The 5,741-nt window shown below is 35.7% G+C and overlaps 1 long non-coding RNA gene and 1 pseudogene across 1 annotated transcript; both read right to left on the bottom strand.

The window, feature by feature from the left end:
- Positions 1 to 265: 265 nt before the first annotated feature.
- On the bottom strand, positions 266 to 799 carry LOC127662366 (uncharacterized). The gene is made up of 3 exons (XR_007972874.1): positions 604 to 799; positions 405 to 420; positions 266 to 308 (listed from the first exon to the last, which is right to left on the bottom strand). It is a non-coding gene; the product is annotated as an uncharacterized LOC127662366 (long non-coding RNA).
- A 16-nt stretch (positions 800 to 815) lies between these two features.
- LOC127655564 (uncharacterized) lies at positions 816 to 5,505 on the bottom strand (annotated as a pseudogene).
- Positions 5,506 to 5,741: the final 236 nt, after the last annotated feature.

The raw sequence follows: 5,741 nt of genomic DNA, 5'->3' as shown, positions 1-5,741 counted from the left end.
AACTCCTTCTGACAATCCTAAAGACAAAAAATCGGAACGCAGCAGCACAGTGGACCCCACAGAAACAATACGTTCCTTTGGGTCACTGTTAGGGTCCAATACACTTACAACCTGAAAAATAAAATGAAAAAGCATAAACTAAGATCATGTTTTAAGAATTTTAGTATGGCCACAAACTAATTACTACCATTTTCTGAAGATGTTCTGGTAATGGTTGGCCCCAAACTGCTTTATTTGGAAGCATGTCCTCCACTGCCCAGAAGGGCTTGTGGCTTGTCACACTGTGACGTTTGCTCTTCATATGGTGGCTTATAAAATAAAAACAGAGGAATAACAACATGAATTATCACTTATATGAATAATCAAAGATGTCTTAACTTTTTACCACAACTGCACCTTAATACCTGATTTGACTGAATGCTGCAGTATCAACAGTGTTGGAGGATTGAGGATTCACAGCCATGGATGCACACATAAAAACACACATAACACACATAAACAAACATCTTCACTCTAATAAAACATACACACACATATATAAATATAAAATATTCTTAATCAAAGATTATTGATTTTCCTACCACAACAAATACAACGTCATACCTGATATTTGACTGCATGCTGCAGTATCAACCGTGTTTGAGGATTGAGGATTCATGGTTGCACCTAAAACACACAAGCGTATACATGCACATTTATTTACATATACACATACACACATATAACACACAATGATAAAACATTACCCAAAATTATCTTTCCATTGCAATCAAACTGGAATTCAGTGTTCTCATCTGTAAATTTTTGTAACTGCTTCACAACTGTATTGTTCGTGCAACATTTTTATGGTGCAGAATATTTCTTGCAAGGAATATGTGGGATGATGGTTTCATCATGTTGAGAAAGTAGTTCTTTTTCTTCATATCTGAAAAGAGTTGCTCAGCTGTCTGACTGTTTATTTTTCCTGCAAGCTCCGGGACAAGTCCAATCTTTCTCAAGGAATCCCTAGGATCCTTACTGTTGTTCTGATGGAACACATCAGACAAGACATAATGGTCACATGAACCAGTAACAGGATGGCCATCTTGATCAGCTGGTTCTTTCTTGTGGTTAAGCCATGGCAAACTGACTTTCAAGTCATTTTCTAATGCCTTCTTAATATTTTCTTCAGATGGTTGCAGTAATCGACCCTCAAAAGGATGAAATAATTTATTTGAACGATGGTTTGTATGCGAGGCTAGTCCCCTTGGGTAGTCGTACACAGCAACATTGGGAACATGTTTCCATGAAAGCAGGAGATCAGCATAATCACGAGGGCTCTCTGCTCTAATGTTAAATTTCACAGAGTACACAACCCCACAAGGGCAGGTTATAACAGCCCAGCCACCTAAAGTGAAAGACATGTCAATTTATTATCCATGAAAACTCAATATGTCAATCTTTATACATTTTTACAATCAGAGGTCTTAATTTACAAAAATCACATCACCTCAATTTGAACAGCAAAATGATTACATAAACAAGAACTGTTATATTAATACTTTTATGCCACCCTAATACATAACTGTACAGTCTGACTTACCAGATGCACCCCACACTTTTTCAAAAACCTTGTTGTAGGTGACTCTATTTGACATCCTCTCTTTTAGTCGGATAATTAAATCCATTTTAGAACCTTTGTGATCTATTCCACAACCCATAGAAAGGGCTCTTATTTCCTCAACCTAGCCAAAAAGAAAAAATAACAAAATGATTACACATCATGACAGAACAAAATATCTCAATTAATATATTGCTGTGATGTAACAAACCATACCCGGAGATTTAGCAGCTCATCTGCAAGCCTTTCTTCTGTAAGTGGTACGTCATCCTCAGAAGAGTCTTGTGACACATGACGCTTAGCGTACTCTGTGTTGAGAACAATGTTGGATGATCTAGTATAAATACCAATCCATGGCTCCAAAAGCTGTAGCTTGGGGGCACAACGAAGGGTTCCTCATCCCACCTAATAACAAAAGAGAAAGAAGTTAAACTGTGGTTAAAGAAAGAAACTTAAAAAGGCTGTATAACTGAAAAGTGATGCGAGACATACTTGTATAAAAACCTCGACTTATCATCTCTACTGTTACTGCCTCCCAAAACTTCTCAATATCCACATAGCCGTCATAATTTGGTGGGGGGTCAATTTCACTCACTACAATCAATTAATAAAATGAAACAAAGACTATAGTATTTAACAGTAGGATATATTTAGATTACATTAACTTACATTTCAATTTAAGCATGAATGCAATTTATCCCCGTGAAATAATAGGATTTTGAAAATATATATAAAAAAATAATAATAATTAAAAAAAACTTTACAATGTGGATGTGATTATTTTCTTAATTTATTCACAAAATATATTTATCCATAGTTATAAATAAACATTTAAATATATCAAACGATAATGTTTAAACATACCAGGCATGCCGAAGGCTCCCTTCTTGTGGAGATCCATGATGACTACACTTGGGTAGTGCCCACAAGTGACACAATTGTAATGATAATCCAATTCTGTCATGGCCTCAAAGTGCAAATAGGCTTGTAAAACAAGTTCATTTTTAGGAAAAGGCCCACCTTCAACTGAATGTAATGTATCCATTACCCTACTTACTGCTGTACTATTCTGGAATTAAACAAGTTAAAAAATACATTGAATGAAAAAACCCAGCAACTTGACATAGAGACAATGACATACCTCTACTGAGTTTCTTAGGAACATGCACAAATGCAATGACACGAGAATGTGGTCATTGAAATTATGTATTCCATCTGACCACTCTTGGTACCTATATACCATTTCACAGTGTGGGCACTGTCTGTAGTAAGTAGATATGCCTAAAGACGTAAATAAATGCATGAATCTAAAATATACATAAAAATATCTGAAAGCACATGTTAATGTAATATTACAATAATCAACCATACCTTGGATTACACCAGAAAATGTCACTATCTTGGCATCTTTTGTGATGAGTATTGGATCACTTAAGCTTTCAGCTGTGCACTTGGTACATTTTAATTCTGTGGGCACCAGATTCCTTGGAAGACACTGGTTGGACTTTAGATCTCTGGAATGATCTAGTAATGTCTTGGGAAGCTCACTGGGAAGTTTTTTGTGTGTCATCATGTAGTGGATCATTTCTTTGATGTTTGAGTCAGATGGTGGATAGCTGTTGTTGTCATCTTTTTTTCCTTCAGGTGATTCAGGAGGAACTTCCTCCACACTTTTCACCTTCTTGAACAACTCTTTCTGAAGGTGAAAGAGATGCCACTTTGAAACAGCCTTGTGAATACAAGATTTCCTTGGCATTGAGCAAGGGCAGTACCAAGAGTTTTTCTTAACATCATACGAGACCATTACTCTGCCAAGTCTGCTGTAGTATGAGCGTTTTTTTTCAAACACAGACACATGCAATTTATTGAGTTGGTCTCCAATTTTTACAGACACTGACAATGGAACTCCTTCGGCCAGAGATTCCTTCTTCAGATCAATTAACTGGTGTTTCCTTGCTTCTCCAAACCACTTCTGGTCAACCATCAAACACAATGTTTCTTCAGCAAGATCAGTCTGTATTTGACCAACACGTGGACAATAAGATAAAGACTGCAAATGGTCACACTCAAATGGCAAAATACCACTTCTGTGGGCAAAGTCTCTGGTAACACAACACTCATCCAATTCACACTCAGACCTTTGTGACTCTCCCCAGGTATTTTTAAGGACATGGATTGGAGTGGATGCACCATGGAAAGACTTTTCAACAGCAAAAATTCCATTTTTGCCATCAACACACTGGCACCTTAAATACCTTTTGGATGATACAGTCTCCCTGCATTCAGTGTGGCGTCTTTGGATGTGCTTTCTTAAGTTGTTTTTTAATAGTGTCAAATTACAGTGCACACACACAACTGTATTAGGCTTCACATTATGAGTCCTCAGACCTTTTTCTTCTGCTGGAGTAGTTGTTTGAATGTTTTAAGATCACTGTGCATACTAACTTTTATACAGTATATTATTTTAGGGTTGCAGCAGTATGACAGTTTCATGGTTAAGAGTTATATCTCACACATCTGCTTATTTATAGTACTGTAACATATATCATCTATATTAAATCTTAAATCACAAGATCACTGTTTTAGCCTATGCTATTTTCAGTAGATACCAAACTAAACACTATTTATTGCATTCCTTCCATCCGTAAAATTGTGATGAGCTTTGTTTCTAGTCAAAAATAAAACCAAAAAGTCTCAAATTCTGTTACTTTTATCACACAATTCAAACAGTAAATTAACGAAGTTTTGATAATCTAGGCTATCTGGTGTGACAGCAGAGGTGGGCAGAATATCCAAAAGCTGTACTCAAGTAAAAGTGCTTATAGAAATAATAACTTGAGTATAAATAATTATTATTGTACAAATAATTATTTTATTATTATTGGAGTAGGAGTAAAAAAATGATCCAATGACAAATGATTAAAAAAAAATGTTTTAATGACTCTCACATTTTATTGAGCAGGACCATATACCATTAAACCAGATAATGTCTAAAACAGTTTTTGTACAGTGAAAATCTCATACCACTGCAACCCTGAGTAGTGCAAGTTTACAAGTCGGTTACCTGTAGAACTCTTGACATTTTCACACTGAAGTTCAGATTCAGGTGTAACTGCTGGCTTGTTCCTTTTATCCATTAGGTTTTTGGACTTCATGTTTGGAAGAGATTCTTATAAAGCAATAAAGATATTACCAGTTAGAACAGATCACTCTACGTGGAGAGAATTATGCCAAACAAATATGTGATATTTTGTTTTTGTCAAGAAGTCTAACCTCTGTTTGAAGAAGCGGACGTTGTCGATGTGGGATCTTGTGTTTTTGCTGTATCACAAAACCTTTCCACTTTCAATGTAGGGCTCTCTCTAATGCAGGATTCAGCTCCAACCCTCTGTGCTCCCGAGCTGCAGGCGCTGTACTCGTGCTGTACGCTCAGACCCACTACACAATCAACAATTATTTAATAAAAATATAGAAAAATTATTTGTTCATTCATACTTTAACAATTCAGTAATTTATTGCTCTCGATTTCAAATAAAAAAAATTAAACATAGCTTTAAGAAAACCTATTGCTATTGTATAACAGAATAAGTTCTTCAAGATTCAATTACCTGTGTCTTTATTCATAACATTCTCAATATGCATGTCTGAAGTAACTCCTGGTTCAACACGAGGCTCGTGGTGGCTTAATATGTGGGTCATTAATTGTGACCTATTAATAACAGTCTTCTCACAAAAGCAGCAGTGAAAATGGGCCTTTTCTCGGCACTGGTTGCTGCATTTGACAATGAATAAATCTGAAAATGAATTAATTAAGCACATTACCATGCGAACTTAATTTAATATGGTTATAGTAATTATTTAATACAAATCATCCATTTGGAGAACCAAACCTTTGTATCTTACTGCGGTCTCAAAATGTCTACTGAACATGGAGATGTACCATGTGCTGAAATATAGTTCAGTAAAGTCACAAAATGGGCATAGTTTAAGAGTGGACTTCATATAATCTTCATGTTTTGCTCTGGTTACTGACGGTGTGGTGCCCCATGTTTGTTAAAAAATAGAAGAATCTCACAAATTCTAAGAAGGAAAAACAAAAAACAAAGAACAGTTTAATTATATCATCTGAAATACACTGGGA

Source organism: Xyrauchen texanus, chromosome 2 (assembly GCF_025860055.1).
Source record: "Xyrauchen texanus isolate HMW12.3.18 chromosome 2, RBS_HiC_50CHRs, whole genome shotgun sequence".
Taxonomy (NCBI): domain Eukaryota; kingdom Metazoa; phylum Chordata; class Actinopteri; order Cypriniformes; family Catostomidae; genus Xyrauchen; species Xyrauchen texanus.
The sequence above is the reverse complement of the archived record's forward strand: the minus strand, read 5'-3'. Positions and strand labels throughout refer to the sequence as shown.